The 23,428-nt window shown below is 42.4% G+C and overlaps 1 long non-coding RNA gene across 1 annotated transcript in view; it reads right to left on the bottom strand.

The window, feature by feature from the left end:
- Positions 1 to 23,428, bottom strand: part of LOC103103347 (uncharacterized) — a 308,316-nt gene that overhangs the window by 56,884 nt on the left and 228,004 nt on the right. The window contains exons 30-32 of the long non-coding RNA XR_008914376.1: positions 12,300 to 12,441; positions 6,307 to 6,449; positions 3,127 to 3,242 (exon numbers count right to left, since the gene is read on the bottom strand). This is a non-coding gene — a long non-coding RNA (uncharacterized LOC103103347). The remainder of the gene's footprint in view (positions 1 to 3,126; positions 3,243 to 6,306; positions 6,450 to 12,299; positions 12,442 to 23,428) is intronic.

Below are 23,428 nucleotides of genomic sequence, written 5' to 3'. Positions count from 1 at the left end.
GGGATTGCGGAGATTGGTGTGAGAGGCAAAGTGTGTTCTAAAAATTTAACTCTGTCTTTGCAAGATAGGATTCACGGTGGTGTCAATGAAGAGAACACGTTTTGCATCTTGCTTTCCTTTAATTTTTATAGCTGTTTAACAAATAACCAGATAAACAACAGAAAAGGAATCACATGAGATTTTACTAGTCTGTGCTATGATCTTCATCACATGTAAAACTGTCAGCAATTCTGTTTCCTGAAAAAAACCATACTTTGCCTGCATTAATAGGCCACTATTGGCAAATACAGCTTCTGCTTTTCCTGATTGAATGGAGTGAATGTATGTACAGCATCAGCAATAAGGTGTGTCAACATGGAATGTAGAAACCCCAAACTTGTGGCCTAGTGGGATCTGGTGAAGCCCGGGTTTCAGGAGGAGCTTGTAGGTTGGAGACCCCAAAGATTGTACTTGTTCCCTGTTGCCATGGGAATCCACCCTGAAGGGAATCACAGGCGAACAGTTTCAGACTGAGTGGGGCACACTCAGGTGAATGACAATCCTAGTTAGGTACTCTCCCCTCTTATATCAAGAGACCCGTTCCCGAGAATTCCACACCTGGCAGGGACCATTCTTCAGTATCCACTGTAAGCAGCCCCCTCTCTTAGACCCTAGCCTTTGACTAGGGTTCCTTTCCTAAGCTTGATTGTATCCTGTCAGTGATTTCCTTTGTAGCTACAGCAATGTCACTCATCTTTCCCTGCTCCTGGATTTCCCCGAGGAAGTACAAAGGTTGCCCAAATTCTCTTGTGCCTTGCAGTTTTCATCTAGCCTGGTGTCCCTCCCAGGTATAACATCCCCAGAGTTCAGGGTTTATGTCCTGAAAAAGTTGTGGTCCAAGACTCTGAGTAAAGAATAGAATATGGGATTTATTCCTATCCTGATTCAAGACTTGGTTTTTCATACTATTTGATAGTTCTATGTCATTTCCAAGTTAACAAATGGCGAGCCATCCAGGAAGCCCAAGTTATAGCTGCCTAAACCACTAGCCAGTTTGACCATCAAATGTGAGGTACACACAAGAACCCATTGAGTTCAGTCAGGAATCATCTGGGTGGGTTCAGTTAGGTAAGTCAAACTCTTGGCAAAGGAACCTCTGTTTAATTAGGAACCAAGTGGACAATCGCTTTTCAGTGCATACCCCAGCCTAGAACCCAGTGGAACAGCTGCCAAGTTCATATTCACATAAGTACATATTTATATATAATATATGATGGACCAGGTACCTGGGAATGTTAGAAAAAGTGTGGAACATCAATCAAATCTGGTTCCAAGGTATGTCGGCCAAAATGGTGCCCAGTTCAACCTGACCACACGCTCCCTCATTGACTAACTTTTTTATCAGAGTATTTGTACCTGTGGTTGTGAGTGAAGCAGTATTTCTAGTAGAAGGAAGAGCGAGGATTGTATAGGTGACCTGTGTAAATGGTTGGCTGAAAGCCTTGAATGGGAAGTTTGAATTGGAATGTGAGAGCCAGAGTGTTTTATAGAGGGTCAGGGTAAATGCTTTCAGCCTACTAAAATACAGAAAGTGTCTTCTTGATTTGAAATGTCAGGGGTTAAATTCTAACGAGTTATCAAAATTGGTTTATGAAAGAGCTTCTCCTAGAAGCTGAAGAACTTAAGTTCTCTGTTTCTTCTCAACGTTCTGTGGAGTTTGGGCTATACTGCATGTCAAATGGATGTCCTCTGAATGCAGGTGATAGAAACGTTAGCAAATAGTGCCTATCAAGTTTTGCTACAACAGTTCATTCCTCCCAAAATCTAGAGAGGAGGGCAGGAGACCTCAGGGGATTATGGAACAGAAGGCCAAAGGAGGTCCAGAAATTCTTGACTTTACTGTCTAATCTTCTTCCCAAGTTTTGCTAGGACTAATGTGTGAAATCATGTATATCAAGTGCACTGAATTTTGAGTATTGCCAATAAGATGCATTTTCTACTGGGTAATAACTTTGTTATTTCGGTGCAGTCATTTCATATTTTTGTCAAGCTGTTATTTGCTTCCAAAGAGCAAGGTTTGATTTTTTTCAGATTACTCTGTGTGTGTGTGTGTGTGTGTGTGTGTGTGTGTGTGTGTGTGTGTGTGATTTCTGGAGTAAAGAAAGTTCATTTGAGGATGGGCAACGGTGTACGTGACGGGTCTTTCAATTGTTGTCAAAGGACAGGAAATACAGGGGAAAAGGTTTTGCTTTCAATGTTAAGGAAACCCTGAACATTTTTTAATTGAGCCACTAATGTCCTCTCTAGGAGCTGCTTTAGCCATAGGCCAATGTGCTTTGAGGCAAGGGGAAGAGAAAGGCAAATTGGCAGCCAAAAGGAAATTAGAGTAAAAAATGCAAAGGAGAAGGGAATCGTAGAGGTGTTCCTTGTTAGAGGTAATTTTGAACCTTTCCTTAGTAACCCTAAATTTTGTTTTTGGAGAGAAAACGTTACCAGTTTGAGTTTTTGAAAATGGAAAAGCATCATCTAAACTATAACCTGATTTGGTGCATTTTGAAGGTCAATTTCCAGAGTGCAACCATTACAATAGATAAATTTTTGTTTGTAAAGACAAGCAATTACTGAGAACTAATTTTCCTTTTGAAGTGGAGAGAACTAATGTTTTTGTCCGCATTATTTCTGATGATCATTGGCGCATGACCACTAATAGAGAAAGGAATTCCCCACCTGGGAAACTCCTAAGATATTTCTAGAATGCCCTGGATGTTACCCCGCCCCCCCAGTTCTGGCGTGGGGGTGAAGATATGAAAACCTATGAAAGGGAAGGTTTACCTCAAGATGTTTCCTAGGAGCAAAAAGCTTGGACCAGATTTTTCTCCAGCCCAGAATCTAAAGAACTGCTCAAGGAGACATCTTAGGAGAAATCTGAAGGAGTCCCCCAGATACGGTATCCGGTGAAGGATTGTGTCCTGTCATTTTTAATGACTTTAGAAACATTTCGACAGCAGAGGGAAAACTGGCCATTTGATCTCCCCTGAGAATTCTATTTACCTGGAGCCAAGGCCCTTTAACTAGAGAACCTAGAAAGGACAGAGTTAGTCCCCAGACTGAGTTGAAGGAGGAAAGTTGAAAATAGGACCATTTTACCTTGTTAAGAGAATGGAAAGGAACATCTGTCCATTGGAGAAGATGCAGCAAAAATTCCAGAGTTCTGGGTTGTCTCAAAGTCGAATCAGAAGATGTTAGAAATGAAATGATGTAGCCTAGAAAGAATTGGTAGTAAGGAAGATAATCTCAGCATGGTGAGAGAGAATTGCCATCTAAGGGTGAATTCTTTGGAAAGATCATGGGGAAAGGAAATGCTATGGAGGAAAATTGGTTAGGATACAGTCACAAGGGCCAATGGAACAGCTGAGGAATGGCTCAGCTAAGTTTCTATCAAGTTCTATAGCTGACCGCTGATCATTACCAACTTATATCTGACATTTGTATTCAAATTAGGGAGCTTTTCTTCACTATTTTGAGTTATTTCCCACTTTTCTCCTGTTAGAGCAAATGTTCTGTCAATCTATGATGAAATCCTCAGAAAGGCAAGGCTTAGAATATGGGAATTATTTTAAGGATCATTTTGGTCTACAGACTGGCATGATTATATTTTGTTCAGTAGGTAAAGGGGAGTGTAAACAGTTTTTCAATCCAGAGCTTCCCAACGTTCGCAAAGATAGGGAGAGGGTGTGTGCGTGTGTCTTTGTGTGTGTGTGTGTGTGTGTGAAACTTTTAAATTTTAATTTCAAAGTTGTTATGAAGGTGAAATTGTGGTTAAAGACTCGGGTTTTTCTGACTATTTGATAGGTCGGCATTATTTCCATGTTAATGGGTTCAAGGACGTTACTTTTGAAAGAAAAATTATTGAGAAATTCACCGTTTGCGAGATTCTGGAACTAGGAAGAAGATTCTCCATCTTATCAAGCACACTTAAAAAACTTAATGGCCACGACCGATAGTGTACATGGAACATTGCAACTTGCATTCTTGCTATTGAGTTTAGATGAACATCAGTACTGGGACCCTTTTTGTCGTTTGAGTAAGCAGTACCTCTGCCAATCCTTAACAACTAATAGAAGACACTGCCTGATGTTTCAGAGTTTGAATCTATCCAATGATGTGGTCACTCTGATGCCATGCATCAATGAGAATGTGCCTCCTCTTTAAAATAGAGGCTATTTGTGTTAGTCTCTCGGTGACCGAGAATGACTATTGTCTTTGTGCAGTTTCATCTACGGTGTACCCTCAGGTGGCTTTGGAATCCAAAGGCAGAGGCGCAGACTTCGTGGCACATGGGGCATGGAATACCAGTTGTTACTGGAGGTGCGGTTGTGGCCCGGTGTCGGCGTTCACGCCCAGTGGCAAGACGTCGATGTCATTTATCTTCAAAGGTGGTGGTGGCATGGTTAATGTGCGTTCGCCAGCTGCTTCTGTCAGAGGCAGCGAGTTCTAGTTGCTTTGGTGTAATGCCAGCCCACTTCAAGTTTGACTTTAGCTGATCCTTGACTCTTTTCTTTGGTTGGCCTTGTTTCCTGAGTCCAGCTGACAGTTCTCTTTAAAATAGAGGCTAGACAGATTGGCTAACATGATGGCAAGGGAATGTAATGAATGCTGCAGGGGATGTAGCAAAGTCGGGACATGTGAAGGGATTGCTGGTGGAGTGTTAAATTGATGCAACCATTCTGGAGGGCAATTTGGAATTCTGCCCAAAGAGCACAAAAAGACTGTCTTCCTTTTGATCCAGCCAAAGCACTACTGGCTTTGTACCCCATACACATAATGAGAAAAAAGAATTGGCTAAGAATATTGATAGCTGCGCTCTCTACAGTCCCTAAAAATTGGAATAGGAGGGGATGTCCTTCCATTGGGGAATGGCTGAATAAATTGTGGTATATGTGGGTGCTGGAATACTATGGTGCTCAAAGGAATAATAAACTGGAGGAATTCCAAGGGAACTAGAAAGACCTCCAGGAATGGATGCAGAGTGAGAGGAGCAGAAGCAGGAGAACATTGTACACAGAGACGTATACACTGCGGTACAATGGAATGAAATGGACTTCTTCATTAGTGGCAATGCAGTGATCCTGAACCATCCAGAGGGATCTACGAGAAAAAACACTATCCACATTTACAAGGAAAATGTGGGAGTAGAAACACTGAAGAAAATCAACTGCTAGATTACAGGGGTCCAGGGGGTTAGGGTTGGGGATATAGACTCTAAATGAACATCCTAGTGCAAACATCAACAACATAGAAAGATGTTCTCATCAAGGACACATGTCATACCCAGTAGAATTGCCCCTCAGCTACAGGAATGGTGGACATAATATGATTCTTGTCACCGAGGAGGAAAAATATGCTAAATTGACTAAATAATATCTAAAAAGCAATAATAAAATCAGTGAATAAAGAAATAAATAAAAGGCTGGCTAGAAAAGTTTGAGAAGGATCAATTCTCCAGACTTAGTTTCTGGTCTCCAGCTGTTTCAAGATTTTGCATTTCTTCCTTGGCCCCAGGTGTCAGTTTTCTCCCTGAGGAGATGACATCATTTTATTGAATGGCACCCAGGATGATTGTTGTGCGGTACAGAGAAGCACCCCTGGAGCTCCGGAGGGATACCATTGTCAAGAATGCAAACCTCTGAAACTTAGCTTCAAAATAAAAGAGACATTTTATTGATTTGAAAGTCATGTTGAATGTGGTCAAGAGGCAGCTGAGGTAGAAGAGCATGGGTGCAAAAGCTGTTCCTTGGGAGGATAGCAAGACAGCAGACCTCCATGCTGTGGTTTAGCTATCATTTGACAGCAGTGAGGACAGAAACAAGGGATTTGGGGAGGAGATTTGTCCCAGGCCATGGGGCTGGTTCTTGGCATCTGCAGCATTAAGGAAGGGGTGTTTCTCTTTGGCATCTGATTCAAAGGGGCAAAAAGAGTGAGTAGAAGCAGTGAAAGGTGGGGGCTGCAGCTGAGGAACAGCTCATCTCACCACAGTTTGTGCAGTATCCTCACTAGAGTGCATGGGATCTCAATGGTGGCTAACATTCTGTGTCCTTTTGACTCACTTTGTTTCATAGCATGCCCAAGGAAATGCCATTCTTGTTCAGTAAATGCTCCTTGTTGGGAAATGTCAGGACAACAGGTTAAGATCCCTGTAAGTAAGGCGCAGAGCTTAGCCTCTGAGCTATTGATTCCTTGATTTCCTATTCAAGACTTCCAGCACCTCAAGGATCAGTCTGATCAGAAGGGTTTGGACGCATCATCCAGTCTGCCACAGCCACTCACCTCACTGGCCAAAGTGGAGGTCTGCCACTCCCCCTCCAATCTTGAACCAAATACATCTTCTGATCAATCCTGAACATCACAGGGACACCATCATATGCTTTGCTTGCCTGCAACCACTTGTTCCGATTTTCTAGGGTGGATACCTGAGAAGGAGAATGGGAAAGATCGACTGATTGATAAATTAGATAGAGGAACAGACCAATGGACAGACAGATTGACAGACACTGGAGATCGATTGATTAACAGATACATACATAGACAGGAACATACATAAATACTTATATGGAGACAGATACCCAGAGAGGACTGATGGGCAGACAGATAGACAGACTGAGAGATATATAGACAGAATGGCAGTAAGAAAGAATAACAGATAAATGAAGCTCTCTGTCAGTCTGTCCTCTTGTCTGTCAGTCCAGTTTTCTATCTCTCAGTCTATATGGATATAGAGCTAGAGATAGTGTGGCTTTTCCTGGGTTGTTGACTGAGGAACTGCATTCCCCAGTTTGCTCAACTCTTTACTCCCCCATCTTTCCTGGGCAGGATTGGTCTTGAATTGGTCCATTCCTAGTCTGGGTAATAAATGATGCTCCCTACATTCCTGTTTTTGATTGGTCTTTATGTGGACCAATCCTGGGCTAAGGAGGAGCCTTGGGCATTGTCCCGCCCCCACCACAGGATTTGTCCAATTCTGGACCAATCCAAAGCCAGGACTCAAAGGGGAGTGATTCCTGGGGCACAATGGGGGTTGTAGTTCCCATGGCTTTCAAAATACTTGAAAACCTACAAAAGAGACAGACAGACTGATAGATGGACCAACCAGTAGGAGAACAGATAGAATAACAGATTAAATACTCTGTCTGTTAGTCCTTCTCTCTGTCCAGATGTCCATCTCTCATTCTACATAGATTAATACAGAGATCCTGTGGGTTTTCAAGGGTTGTGGCCTAGGGGACTGCATTACCCGCTGTGCTCCAGAGGTCCCTAACACTTATGTCCAATGAGGGACTGGTCGTGAATTGGACCAATCCTATGCTGGAACAGGGATGACACCCATTATTTCCTTTCATGGGATTGGTCTTGAAATGGACCTATCCCATGCTAAGGAGGGACCATGGCCATGGTCCCTCACCCAACAAGGGATTGGCCCAATGCAAAACCAATCCCTAGCCAGGACTCAAAGGTGTGGGACCCCTGGGTCACACTGGGAATTTTAGTTCCCCAGGATGTCACAATATTTTAAAACACAAATGACATACACAGAGATTGAGAGATGCACAAACAGGCAGGAAGATAGATACATAAACTACACCGACAGAAACACAAAGATATAGATAGATAGATAGATAGATAGATAGATAGATAGATAGATAGGCAGATAAAGACAGAAAGATAGAGAGACACAGACAGACAGATACAAAAATCTGGATAAATAGACAGTTGCACCTCCAGTGAGACAGACTTGTAGATACACAGAAAAAAGTCAGATAGACAGAATGACAAAGAAACTAATCTATCGGTCCGTCTATCTGTTCATGTGTTTGTCTGTTCCTTTGACCTGTCTTTTTGTCCATCAGTATGTCTGTGTCAGGAAGTCTGTTTATCCTTCCTTCTCTTTTTATCATCCTAGTGATCTTTCTGTCTATCTCTCTCTCTTTGAATCTATCTAATCAAGTCTATCTCTCTAGATATTTGTCTGTTTCTGTCTATGTATTGATCTGCTTGACTTTCTCTGTCTCTCTATCTGTCATTCTCTGTCTATTAATCTATCGATACCTCAGTCTACCTTTCTGTCCATCCTTCATTATATCTAAGTGTGTCTCTATATATCTGTCTGTATAGGTCTGTCTATCTATCTATCTATCTATCTATCTATCTATTTATCTCATTCAAAATGCATGTCTCTCTATGTGTCTGCCTCTATATGTCTATTGGTCTATCGATCTATCAACTTGTCCATTTATCATTCTGCATATATGTCGCTTTCATTCTCTGTCTCTTTAATTCTACCTCTCTCTTTATTTCTCTCTCTGTCTCTCTCTGTCTCTCTGTCTCTCTCTGTCTCTCTGTCTCTCTTTCCCTCTTCCTCCCTCCCTCCCTCTCTCACAAATAGCTATCTATTTTTGTAGAGAAAATAACCTGACAGACAGACAGACAGATAGATGGACAGAAACACGGAGACTTAGAGAAGAGAATAGATAAATAGATAGATAGATAGATAGATAGATAGATAGATAGATAGATAGATGCATACACACATACATACATACATATATACATACATACATAGAGATAAGGAGAAGAGACTGGATGGCAGACAGATAGATAGATATACATACAGACAGGCAGAGAGATACATAGAGGGCAGAAAGAGTCACCCAGAAAATATAGAAATATTGATAGACAGAAAGAACACAGATAGACAGATATAAAGTGACCGAGAGACAGAGAGAGAGGGAGAGAGAGAGAGACAGAGAGAGACAGAGAGAGAGACAGAGAGACAGAGAGAGACAGAGACAGAGAGAGAGAGAGAGAGAGACAGAGAGAGAGACAGAGAGAGAGACAGAGAGACAGAGAGAGAGACAGAGAGAGAGAGAGAGAGAGAGAGAGAGAGAGAGAGAGAGAGAGAGAGAGAGAGAGACCAAGCAAAGAACAGACATGGACGGAAGGACAATCATAAAGAAAGAATTACATATATAGACAGAGAGATAGATAGACAGATAGAGTGTCACCATGAAATCTAGAAGCCCCAAAGTTATAGCATAGTAAATTCAGATGTACCCCAAGGTTATGAATAGCTTCTAAATTGGAGACTCAAAGTTTGTACTTGTTCCTGGTTTCTGTGAGAATCCACCCAGAAGGGAACCTCAAGCTATCAGGTTCAAACTGAATAGTGGAGACTCAAGTGATTGCTAATACTACTTGAATGGAACTAAGCAGATGTTAAGGACCCTCTTCGTTTTCGGTAGTCTCCTCTGTGGGATCAGAGATGTTTTCCCAAGTAAATCCCCACCTCATCAGGGACCATCATTTAGTCTCCACTGTCAGCAGCCCTTTCCCTTACACCCTCTCCTCAAGCTGTGATTCTTTTCCCAAGCTTCATTGGATGCTGTCAGTAGTGTTTGAACACTCCCATTTTCGTTGTAGCTAGAGGAAAGTCAATCATCTTTCCCTGTCCCTGGCTTTCCCAAAAATGGTGGATGAGTTCCCCAAATTCTTTTCTTCTTTAAACTGTCCAATCTGGTGCTATTGCCTTTCCCAGGGGTCAGTGTCCAGAGCAACCAGAGTTCAGTCCTGGGACTCTGTGTAGCATTGTGTCACCCAGTTCTGTGTAGAGCCTTACTCTCACACTGACCCTCCTTTCCTTGACTAAAGAGTGAGTTCTCTGACTATTTAATAGTTTTCTGTTTTTACACCTCAATAGTAGTTGGATAGATACATAGAGAGATACATAAATTGATACAGAAAAATATAGACACATAAAAACACACAGAGAAAGAGATATAACCAGACCTGACTGAATGGCAGAAATACAAACTCATTAGATACACAGACAGGCAGGTAGATAATTATATAGACTACACAGAGAGAAGCACTAAGACATAGAAAGATAGATAGATAGATAGATAGATAGATAGATAGATAGATAGATAGATAGACAGATACATTGATAGCTGGATAGACAGACAGAGAGAGAGACAGAGAGAAAAAGAGAGATACGTACATACATCCATAAACACATGGACACATAGACATTGCTAGATGCGTCTTGCAGACTGTTGGACACGATGATAGGCACACAGACAGACAGACAGATATACAAAATAGCAGAGAAACTAGTCCATCTGTCAGTCTTTCTGTATGTCTGTCGATCTGTCTATCTGTGTCTATCAGTCCTTTTTTCTCTCATTCTGACTATATATCCATCTAAAGATCTAACTCTATCTATCTATCTATCTATCTATCTATCTATCTATCTATCTATCTATCTATCTATCTATATTGCTATCTGTCTATCCATGTCTGTGTGTCTATCCATGTGCCTGACTTTCTGTGACTCTCTCAGTCTGTCTGTCTCTACATTCTATCTTCCCTCGGTCTGTCCTTCAATCTATCTGTCTCTGTCTGTCCCTTTGTTTCAATCTCTGATATTCTCATGTTCTATTAATCTTTCAATCTCTCTGACTATCTCTCATTCTGTCTGTTTGTGTTTCTATGTCTTTTCGTTCTATCTTCCTATCTATTTCTCTCTCTATCTGTCTTTCTCTCCCCCTGTCTATCTCTCTGTCTGTGTCTGACTATGTGTCTCTCTATGTGCTATCTCTATATCCGTCTATCTTCCCTCCTACCTATCTGACTACCCACCTGCCAGTCGGCCTGCCTATCTGTCTTTCTGCTTGTCTGTCTCTATCCCTCTGGATTCTCATGGGATCAGGGAACAAGTACAAACTTTGGGGGTCTCCAAACTACAAGCTCCTCCGAAAACCCAGGCTACACCAGATACTTCTAGGCCACAAGTTTGGGGCTTCTAGATTCCAGGTTGACAAATGGAAAACCCGGAAGGCCATTGACCTTTGACGAAGCTCTCTGTCTGTCAGTCCTCCTGTCTGTCGGTCCCCTTGGCCATCTATCAGTCTATATGGATATAGAGCTAGAGATAGAATGTGTTTTGTAGCCTTCTGCCCTGAGGAACTGCACACTGCAGTGTTCTCGAGCAGTCCCTCCATCTCATTTCCTGGGAGGGATTGGTCTTGAATTGCACCGAGGCAGGGATAGGGATATTCCTCGCTACTGGTGTGTGTGATTGCCTTATAAATGGATCACTCCTGGGCTCAGGAGAGGCCATTCGCTTTGTCCCTCTCCTAACTCGGGATTGGTCGAATTCAGGAGCACTCCAAGGCAGGGCTCAAAGGGGTGGGACTCCTGGAGCACACTGAGGGTTGTAGTTCCCCAGGAGGTCACAAAACTTGAAAACCCTCAAAAGATAGACGGACAGACAGATGCACCAAACAGCAGGCAGATAGAGAGAATAACATATCAACTAATCTCTCTGTCAGTCCTTCTGTCTGTCCAGTTGTCCATCTCTCCGTTTTCATAGATACATAGAGCTAGTATGGCTTTTCAAGTGTTGTGGCTTTGGGGACTGCATCTCCTAGCGTGCTCCAGAGGTCCTTACTACTTCTTTCCAGGGAGGGATTTGTCTTGAATTGGACCACTTCTATGCTAGTGGAGGGAATGATGTCCAATATTTCCTTTATTGGGATTGGTTTTGAAAAGTATTAATTCCGTGCTAAGGAGAGTTCCTGGCCATTGTCCCTCCTTTATCACAGAATGGGTCCAATTCAAAACAATCCCAAACTAGGACTCAAATGGGTGGTCCTGCTGGTGCACACTGGGGGTTGTATTTCCCCAGGCTTCAACAGGTTAAAAAGCACAAAAGTCAGACACACAGGCTGATAGATGCACAAACAGGCATGCCTACATGCTGAGGTTTAGCTATCATTTAACAGAGGTGAGGACAGGGCCCAGAAAGAAGGGGTTGGGGCAGGAGGTTTGCCCCAAGCCATGGGCTAGTTCTTGATATCTGTACCATTAAAGAAGGGGTGTTTCTCTTGGGGCATCTGATTCAAAGGGGAAAGAAGAGTGAGTAGAAGCAGTGAAAGGTGGGGTCTGCAGCTGAGTAACAGCTCATCTCTCCACAGTTTGTGCAGTATCCTCACTAGAGTGCATGGGACCTCAATGGCGGCTAACATTAGGCGTCCTTTTGACTCACTTTGTTTCATAGTCTGCCTGAGGAAATGCCATTCTTGTTTAGTAAATGCTCCTTGTTTGGAAATGTCAGGACAACAGGTTAAGATCCCTGTAAGTAAGGCGCAGAGCTTAGCCTCTGAGATCTTGATTCCTTGATTTCCTATTCAAGACTTCCACCACCTCAAGGATAAGTCTGATCAGAAGGGTTTGGACCCATCAATCAGTCTGCCACAGCCACTCACCTCACTGGCCAAAGTGGAGGTCTGCCACTCCCCCTCCAATCTTGAACCAAATACATCTTCTGAGCCATCTGAACACAACCAGGACACCATCATATGCTTTGCTTGCCAGCAACCACTTGTTCCGATTTTCTAGGGTGGACAGCTGAGAAGAAGAATGGGAAAGATCGACTGATTGATGAATTCCATAGAGGGACAGACCAATGGATAGACAGATTGACAGACACTGGAGATCGATTGATTAACAGATACATACATAGACAGGAACATACATACATACTTATATGGAGACAGATATCCAGAGAGGACTGATGGGCAGACAGATAGGCAGACTGACAGATACATAGACAGAATGGCAGTAAGACAGAATAACAGATTGTGGACTGAGGAACTGCATCCCCCAGTTTGCTCAAAGAGTCCCTCCCCCATCTTTCCTGGGCAGGATTGTTCTTGAATTGGTCCATTCCTAGGCTGGGTTATAAATGATGCTCCCTACTTTCCTTTGTGTGATTGGTGTTTAGGTGGACCAATCCTGGGCTAAGGAGGGGCAATGGGCATTGTCCCGCCCCCACCACAGGATTTGTCCAGTTCCGGACCAATCCTAAGCCAGGACTGAAAAGGGAGTGATTCCTGGGGCACAATGGGGGTTGTAGTTCCCCAGACTTTCAGAATACTTGGAAACCTACAAAAGAGACAGACAGACTGATAGATGGACCAACCAGTAGGCAAATAGACAGAATAACAGATCAAATACTCTGTCTGTTAGTCCTTCTCTCTGTCCAGATGTCCAATCTCTCATTCTACATAAATTCATACAGAGATCCTGTGGGTTTTCAAGGGATGTGGCCTGGGGGACTACATTACCCACCATGCTCCAGAGGTCCCTAACACTTATTTCCAATGAGGGATTGGTCTTGAATTGGACCAATCCTATGCTGGAACAGGGATGACACCCATTACTTCCTTTCATGGGATTGGTCTTGAAATGGACCTATCCCATGCTAAGGAGGGACCATGGCCATGGTCCCTCCCCCATCAAGGGATTGGCCCAATGCAAAACCAATCCCAAGCCAGGACTCAAAGGGGTGCGACCCCTGGGTCACACTGGGAATTGTAGTTCCCCAGGATGTCACAACAGTTTAAAACACAAATGACATACACAGAGATTGAGCCATGCACAAACAGGCAGGCAGACAGATACATAAACTACACGGACAGAAACACAAAGATATAGATAGATAGATAGATAGATAGATAGATAGATAGATAGATAGATAGATAGATAGATAGATGAGAGAGATACATACATAGATACAGAGATACATAGATAGATACATAGATAGATAGGCAGATATAGACAGACAGAGAGATAGACAGATAGAGAGACACAGAAAGACAGATACAAAAATCTCGATAGACAGTTGCACATCCAGTGAGACAGACTTTTAGATACACAGAAATGAAGTCAGATAGACAGAATGACAAAGAAACTAATCTATCGGTCCGTCTATCTGTTCATGTGATTGTCTGTCTGTTCCTCAGTCCTGTCTTTTTGTCCATCAGTATGTCTGTGTCTGGAAGTCTATTTCTCCTTCGTTCTCTTTTTATCAACCTAATAATTTTTCTGTCTATCTCTCTCTCTTTGAATCTGTCTACCCAAGTCTATCTCTCTAGATATTTGTCTGTTTCTGTCTATGTATCCATCGCTTGACTTTCTCTGTCTTTCTATCTGCGTCTGACCCTCTGACTCTCTATCTGTCATTCTCTCTGTCTATTAATGTGTCGATACCTCACTCTACCTTTCTGTCTATCTGTCGTTATATCTAACTGTATCTCTATATATCTATCTGTCTGTCTGTCTATCTATCTATCTGTTTATCTATCTATCTCATTCTATCTCTGTGTCTCTCTATATGTCTGCCTGTATATGTCTATCTGTCTACCGATCTATCAACTTGTCCATTTAACATTCTGCACATCTGTGTTTCTCTCTCTCTCACACACACAGACATAAATAGTTATCTATCTGTGTAGTGAAAAAGAACTGACAGACACAGACAGACAGATAGATGGACAGAAAGACAGAGACTGAGAGAAGCAAATAGACACATATATACATACATACATACATAGGTGACGTGGGTGAATGGTTGGTTGAAAGCTTTGAATGGGAAACCTGAATTGGAGTGTGAGAGCCAAAGCATTCTCTAGAGTGTCTGAGTAACTGCTTTAAGGCTACGAAAATGGAGAAAGTTTCTTCATGAATTGAAATGTCAGGGCTGAAGGTCTAAAGAGTTACCAAATTTGGTAAATGAAAGAGCTCCTCCTAGAAGCTGAAGAACTTAAGTTCTCTGTTTCTTCTCAATGTTCTGTGAGTTTTGGGCTATACTGTATGTCTAATGGATTTCCTTTAAATGTAGGTGATAGAAATGTCAGCAAATGATGTCTATCAAGTAGTGTTACAACAGTTCATTCCTCCAAAAAGCTAGAGACAAGGGCAGGAGCAGGCCATCTGCACTGGGGATTATGGAGCAGAAAGCGAAAGGCGGTCCAGAAATTCTTGACTTTACAGTCTAATCTTTTCTTCCCATGTTTTTCTAGGACTAAAGTGTGAAATCGTGTATATGAACAGCAGTGAATTTTGAGTATTGCCAATAAGATGCATTGTCCTCGAGGTATTAACATGGTTATTTGTATGCAGTCATTTCACATTTTTATCAAGCTGGTATTTGTTTTCAAAGAGTTAGGGTTAATTTTTTCAGATTACCGTGTGTGTGTGTGTGTGTGTGTGTGTGTGTGTGTGTGTGTGAGTGTGAGTGTGAGTGATTTGTGGAGTAAAAAAAATTTCATTTGCGGAAGGGTAACTATGGACCTTACTGGTCTTTCAACTGCTGTTAAAGAACACGAAATATGGGGGGAAAAACTTTGCTTTAAAAGCCAATGAAACCGTGAATATTTTTTAATTGAGCCACAAACTTCCTCTCTAGGATCAGCTTTGTTCATAGGCGAACATCCTTTGACGCAAGGAGAAGAGAAAGGCAAATTGGCAGCCCAAAGGAAATTAGAGTAAAAAAAGAAAAAGAGAATGAATAGTAGAGGTGTTCCTAGTTAGAGGTAATTGTGAACCTTTTCCTTAGGAACCCTAAATGTTGTTTTTGGAGAGGAAATGTTAGGAGTTTGAGTTTTTGAAAAAAGAAAAGCATCATCAACTATTACCTGATTTGGGGCATTTTGAAGGTCAATTTCCCGAGTGCAACCATTCCAATAGATAAGTTTTTGCTTGAAAAGACCAGGGAATAAGGAGAACTAATTTTCCTTTTGAAGTAGAGAGAACTAATGGTTTTGTGCGCATTATTTCTGATGATCATTGGCACATGACCTCTAATAGAGAAAGGAATTCCCCACCTGGGAAACTCCTAAGACATTTCTAGTAACACCCTGGATTTCCCCCACACACACACAGTTCTGGAAGAGGGGTGAAGATATGAAAACCTATGAAAGTGAAGATTTCCCTCAGGATGTTTCTTAGGACGCAAAATCCTGGACCAGGTTTTCCTGCAGGCCAGAATCTGAAGAACTGCTCAAGGAGACATCTTTAGGAGAAATCCAAAGGAGACCCCACGATACGGAATCCAGAGAAGGATTGTGTCCTGTCATTTTAATTGATGTGAGAAATACTTCTGCAGCAGAGGGAAGAACTGCTCATTTGGTTTCCCCTGAGAATTCTATTTACCTGGAGCCAAGGCTCTTTAACTAGAGAACCTAGAAAGGACAGAGTTAGTCCCAGACTGAGTTGAAGAAGGAAAGTTGAAAATTGGAGCATTTTACCTTGTTAAGAGGATGGAAAGGAACATCTGTCCATTGGAGAAGTTGCAGCAAAGATTTCAGAGTGCTGGGTTGTCTCAAAGTCGAATCAGAAGACGTTAGGAAAGAAATGAAAAAGCCTAGAAAGAATTGGTAGTAAGAAAGATAATCTTAGCATGGCGAGAGAGATTTGCAATCTATAGGTGAATTCTATGGGAGGATCCTGGGGAAAAGAAATGCTATGGGGGAAAATGGGTTAGGATACAGTCACAAGGGCCAATGGAAGGACTGAGGATTGGCTCAGATAAGTGTCTGTCAAGCTCTACAGCTGACTGCTGATCATTACCAACTTATACTTGACATTCTTTTTCCAAATTACGGAGCTTTTCTCCCCCATTTTAAGTTATTTCTCACTTTTCTCTTGTTAAAACAAATATTCTGTCATCCTATGATGAAATCCTCAGAGAGGCAAGACTTAGAATAAGGGGATTAATTTAGCAATCATTTTGATCTACAGACTTGCATGATTAATTTTTTTCAGGAGTTAAAGGGGAATGAAAGCAATTTTCCAATCCCTCGCTTCTGAACCTCCCCAAAGTTAGGTTGGGAGGGGGTGTGTGTGTGCGCGCGCGTGTGTGTATGAGTGTCACATTTCTAATCTGGAGAATTTTTGAGCTAATTTCAATTTTGAAACTTACGTATTTGAAGTTCAAACTTGTTTTGAAGGTGAAATTATGGGTAAGGACTTGGGTTCTTCTGACGATTTGAAAGTTCAGCATTATTTCCAAGTTACTTTTGAAAGAACAGGTATAGAGAAATTCACAGTTTAGGAGATTCCGGCACTAGGAAGAGGATTCTCCATTTTGCCTAGCACACTTACAAAATTTAATGGCCAAGACTGATAGTCTAAATGGAACATTTCAACTTGCATTCCTGGTATAGGGTTTAGACTAACATCAGTACTGGGAACTCTTTTTGTCATATGAGTAAGCAGTACCTCTGCAATTCCGAACAACTAATAGGTGACACTGCCTGGTGTTTCAAAGTTTGAATCTATCCAATAATGTGGTCACTCTGATGCCATGTATAAATGAGAATGTGTCTCCTCTTGAAAATGGAGGCTACACAGATTGGCTAATATTACAGGAAGGGAATATAATGTATGCTTGAGGGGATGAGGCAAAGTAACGACATGAAAGCATTGCTGGTGGAGTGGGGAATTGATCCAACCATATGGAGAGCAATTTGGGACTCTGCCCAAAGGGCATTAAAGACTGTCTACCTTTTGATCCAACAATGGCACTGCAGGGTTTGTAACCCAAAGAGATAATAAGAAAAAAGACTTGGACAAGAATGTTCATAGCTGGGCTCTTTGGGGTAGCCAAAAATTGGAAAAGGAGGAGATGCCCTTCCATTGGGGAATGGGTGAACAAACTGGTATCTCCTGGTGCTGGAATACTATGGTGCTCAAAGGAACAATTAACCGGAGGAATTCCACGGGAACTGAAAGGACCTCCAGGATGGATGCAGTGAGAGGAGCAGAACAAGGAGAACATTGTACACAGAGATGGATACAATTTGCTGCAATGGAATGGAATAGAATACTACATTAATGTCATTCTATGCCCATATCTATGAGAAAGAACATTATCCACATTCACAAGGAAAACTGTGAGAGTAGAAACATCCAAGAAAAACAACTGCTAGATTACAAGGGTCCAGGGGGTTAAGGCTGGGGATATAGACTCTAAATGAACATCCTAGTGCAAACATCAGCAACATGGAAAGAGGTTCTCATCAAGGACACATGTCATACCCAGTGGAATCGCCCCTCAGCTTGGGGAAGGGTGGAAAGAATATGATTCTTGTCACCGAGGAGGAATAATGGGCTAAAATGACTGAATAAAAAATGAAAAGCAATAAAAAAGACAAGTGCTGAATAAAGAAATAAATAAAAGACAGGAAGATAGACAAAACGACAGAGAAACTAGTCCATCTGTCAGTTCTTTTGTATGTCTGTCGATCCATCTTTCTGTGTCTCTCAATCTGTTTTTCTCTAATTCTGTCTATATATTAATCTTTTGATCTAGCTGTATCTATCTATCTGTATTGCCATCTGTCTATCCCTGTCTGTCTGACTATCCATCTGTCTGAATTTCTGTGTCTCTCTGTCTATCACTCCGTTCCACCTTCCCTCAGTCTGTCCTTCCATCTATCTGTCTCTGTCTGTCCCTTTGTTTCACTCTCTGATATTCTGTTGTTCTACTAATCTTTCAATGTCTCTATCTCTCATTCTGTCTATTTGGGGTTCTATGTCTTTTTCTTGTATCTTCCTATCTATTTACCTCTCTATCTGTCTCTCCCCCTGTCCATCTCTGTCTATGTCTGACTATGTGTCTCTCTATGTGCTATCTCTATATCCGTCTATCTTCCCTGCTACCTATCTGACTACCCACCTGCCAGTCGGCCTGCCTATCTGTCTTTCTGTTTGTCTGTCTCTATCCCTCTGGATTCTCACGGGATCAGGGAACAAGTACAAACTTTGGGGTCTCCAAACTACAAGCTCCTCCGGAAACCCAGGCAACACCAGACCCGTCTAGGCCACAAGTTTGGGGTTTCTTGATTCCAGGTTGACAATAGGGAAACCGGGAATGCCATTGACCTTTGACGAAGCTCTCTGTCTGTCAGTCCTCCTGTCTGTCGGTCCCCTTGGCCATCTCTCAGTCTATATGGATATAGAGCTAGAGATAGAATGTGTTTTGTAGCCTTGTGCCCTGAGGAACTGCACACTGCAGTGTTCTCGAGCAGTCCCTCCATCTCATTTCCTGGGAGGGATTGGTCTTGAATTGGACCGAGGCAGGGATAGGGATATTCCTCGCTACTGTTGTGTGTGATTGGCTTATAAATGGATCAATCCTGGGCTCAGGAGAGGCCATTCGCTTTGTCCCTCTCCTAACTCGGGATTGGTCGAATTCGGGAGCACTCCCAAGGCAGGACTCAAAGGGGTGGGACTCCTGGAGCACACTGGGGGTTGTAGTTCCCCAGGAGGTCACAACACTTGAAAACCCTCAAAAGATAGATGGACAGACCGATAAATGCACTAAACAGCAGGCAGATAGACAGAATATCATAGCAACTAATCTGTCTGTCAGTCCTTCTGTCTGTCCAGTTGTCCATCTCTCCGTTTTCATAGATACATAGAGATAGTATGGCTTTTCAAGTGTTGTGGTTTGGAGGACTGCATCTCCCAGCATGCTCCAGGGGTCCTTACTCCTTATTTCCGGGGAGGGATTTGTCTTGAATTGGACCACTTCTATGCTAGTCGAGGGAATGATGCCCAGTATTTCCTTTACTGGGATTGGTCTTGAAAAGTATTAATTCCGTGCTAAGGAGGGGTCATGGCCATTGTCCCTCCTCTATCTCGGGATTGGTCCAATTGAAGAACAATCACAAGCCAGGACTCAAATGGGTGGTCCTGCTGGTGCACACTGGGGGTTGTAGTTCGCCAGGCTTCAACACCTTAAAACCCACAAAAGTCCGACACACAGGCTGAGACATGCACAAACAGGCAGGCTGATAGATACTGTCAACGTGGGATTTAGGAATCCCAATCTTGTGGCCTAGTGTTATCTGATGAACCCCAATTTTAGATTTAGCCTGTAGATTGGAGACCCCAAAAGCTTGTCCTTGTTTCCTGTTCCCAAGAGAATCTACCCTGAAGGGAAATGATGAGCCTGGGTGAGATAAGCATATGCTAAGCACATTCTTTGTTTTAGGTAGCTTCCCCTATTGTATTAGAACCTTTCTCAGGAAGGCCAGACCTGGGCATGAACCATCCTTTAGTAACTATTGTAAGCATCCCCCTTCTCTTGCACCCTAGCTTCTGGCTATGATTCTTTTCCCTAGCTCCATTGTATCTTGTCAGTGTAGTTTGAACACTCCCATTTTCTTTGTAGCCATAGTGATGTCAGTCATCTTTCCCTGCCCCTCGTTTTCCCAAATGGTATATAGGTTCCCCAAATGCTTGTGTTCCTCCGAGTTGTCATCTAGCGTTGTGGAGCTCCCAGGGATAACATCCGCAGAGTCCAGGGTTTGCACCCTGAAAAGCTTGTGCCCCGACTCTGAGTAAAGGGCCAAACTGGACTTATTCCTATCCTGAGTAAAGACTTGGTTTTTCTGACTATTTAATAGTTCCATGTTAGTTCCAAGTTAACAATACATAGACTACACCGACAGAAATACAAAGAGATAGATAGATAGATAGATAGATAGATAGATAGATAGATAGATAGATAGATAGATAGATAGATAGATAGACAGACAGACAGATAGATAGACAGACAGACAAAAAATAGAGACAGATAAAAATATGGATAGATAGGTAGATTGACAGTTGCACATACAGTGAGACAGACTTTTAGATACACAGAAAGGAAAACAGATAGACAAAATGACAGAGAAACTAGTCCATCTGTCAGTCTTTCTGTATATCTGTCGATCCTTCTCTATGCGTCTGTCACTCCGTTTCTCTATAATTCTTTTTATATATCAGTCTACTGATCTATCTCTATTGCTATCTGTCTATCCCCTTCTGTCTGTCTATCCATCTGCCTGATTTTCTGTGTCTCTCTCAGCCTGTCTGTCTCTCCATTCCATCTTCCCTCGGTCTGTCCTTCCATCTATCTCTCTCTGTCTTTCGTGTTGTTTCACTCCCCGATATTCAATATCTCTGACTATCTTTCATTCTGTTTCTGTTTCTATGTCTTTTGATTCTATCTTCCTATTTGTCTCTCTGTCTGTCTCCCTGCCTTTCTTATCCCTCTGTCTGTGTCTATGTGTCTCTCTATGTGCTATCTTTATATCCATGTATCTGCCCTCCTACCTATCTGACTACCCATCTGCCAGTCGGCCTGCCTATCTGTCTTTCTGTTTGTCTGTCTCTATCTCTCTGGATTCTCACGGGATCAGGGAACAAGTACAAACTTTGGGGTGTCCAACTTACAAGCTCCTCCGGAAACCCAGGCTACACCAGACCCGTCTAGGCCACAAGTGTGAGGCTTCTAGATTCCAGGTTGACAACAGGAACACCGGGAAGTCCATTGACCTTTGACATTTCCTCAGAGAGGGGAATGGGGAGATTGTTGTGAGAGAAAAAGTGTGTTCTCAAATTTTAACTCAGTCTTTGCAAGATAGGATTCATGGTGGTGTGAATCCACAGAACATGTTCTACATCTTACATTCCTGTAATTTTTACTGCTTTTTAACAAATAACCAGATAAACAACAGAAAAGGAATCACATGGGATTTTACAAGTCTGTGCTATGATCTTCATCACGTGTCAAACTGTAAGCAATTGTGTTTCCAGTAAAAAACCATAGTGTGCCTGCATTAAGGGCCACCATTGGCAAATACAGCTCCTACTTTTCCTCATTGAATGCAGTGAATGTATTCACAGCATCAGCAATAAGGTGTGTCAACATGGAATCTAGAAACCACATACTTGGGGCCTAGTGGGATCTGGTGAAACTCAGGTATAAGGAGGAGCTTGTAGGTTGGAGACCCCAAAAATTGTACTTGTTCCCTGTTCCCATGGGAATCCACCCTGAAGGGAATCTGAGGTGAGCAGTTTCAGACTGAGTGGGGAACCCTTAGGTGAATGACAATCCTAGTTAGGTACTCTCCCCTATTGTATGAAGAGACCCTTTCCCAAGAAGATCCATACCTGGCAGGGACCATTCTTCAGTATCCACTGTAAGCAGCCCCCTCTCTTACAACCTAGCCTTTGGCTAGGATTCCTTTCCTAAGCTTGATTGTATACTGTCAGTGATGTCCTTTGTAAATACAGTAATGACAATCATCTTTCCCAGCTCCTGGACTTCCTCCATGTGGTTCCCCCAATTTTTTTTTACTTGGAGTTATCACCTAACCTGGTAGCACTCCCAGGGATAATATCCACAGAGTGAAGGGTTTATGCCCTGGAAAAGTTGTGGCGCCAGACTCTGAGTAAAGGATATAATATGGGATTTATCCCTATCCTGATTCAAGACTGGGTTTCTCAGAGTATTTGAGAGTTCTGTGCCATTTCCATGTCAACAAATGGCAAGACAGCCCGGATGGCCAACTCATGGCTACCTAAACCTAAAGCTAGTTTGACCACCAGATGTGAGGTACCCAGAAGAAATCATTGAACTCAGTCAGGAATAAGCTGGGAGGGTTCAGTTAGTTAAGCTAAACTCTGGACCAAGGAACCTCTCTTTAATTAGGAAGCAAGTGGGCAATCGCTTTTCCATGCATGCCCCAGCCTATATCCCAGGGGGACTGCTGCCAAGGTCATATTCATACATGTACATAGTTATATATATGATATATGATGGACCAGGTACCTGGGAATGTTAGAAAAAGTGTGGAACATCAATCAAATCTGGTTCCAAGGGAAGTCGGCCAAAATGGAGCCCAGTCCAACCTGACCACAAGCTCCACTATTGACTAAGTTTTGTGTGTGACTGAGTGTTGGAACCTGTGTATGTGAGTGAAGTAGTATTTCTAGTAGAAGGAAGAGGGAGGATAGTATAGGTGACATGCATGTATGTTTGGCTGAAAGCGATGAATGGGAAGCTTGAGTTGGAGTGTGAGAGCCAGAGTGTTCACTACTGCGTCTGAGTAACTGCTTTAAGGCTATTAAAATAGAAAAAGTTTCCTCATGAATTGAAATGTCAGGGCTTAAGGTCTAAAGAGTTATCCAATTTAGTTTATGAAAGAGCTTCCTCTAGAAGCTGAAGAATGTAAGTTCTCAGTATCATCTCAAGGCTCTCTGGGGTTTGGGCTATGCTGAAGGTCTAAGGGATGTCCTCTGAATGCAGGTCATAGAAAAGTTAGCAAATAATGACTTTCAAGTTGGGTTACAACAGTTCATTCCTCTGAAAAGCTAGAGAGGAGGGGAGCAGCTGGCCATCTGCTCAGGGGATTATGGAGCTGAAAGCCAAAGGAGGTCCAGAAATTCTTGACTTTACTGTCTAATCTTTTCTTCCCAACTTTTGCTAGGAAAAATGTGTGAAATCGTGTATATCAAGTATAGTAAATTTTGATCATTGCCAATAAGATGCATTTCCTTCGAGGTATTAACTCGGTTATTTGAGTGCAGTCATTTCACATTTTTGTCAAGCTGGTATTTGTTTTTAAAGAACAGGAGTGGTTTTTTCAGTTTACTCTGTGTGTCTGTGTGTGTGTGTGTGTGTGTGTGTGTGTGTGTGTGTGTGTGTGTGTGTGTGTGTGTGATTTCTGGAGTAAAGAATGTTCATTTGAGGATGGGCAACTACAGACCTGACTGG

This window comes from Monodelphis domestica, chromosome X (assembly GCF_027887165.1).
Source record: "Monodelphis domestica isolate mMonDom1 chromosome X, mMonDom1.pri, whole genome shotgun sequence".
NCBI classification, from domain to species: Eukaryota; Metazoa; Chordata; class Mammalia; order Didelphimorphia; family Didelphidae; genus Monodelphis; species Monodelphis domestica.
The sequence above is the reverse complement of the archived record's forward strand: the minus strand, read 5'-3'. Positions and strand labels throughout refer to the sequence as shown.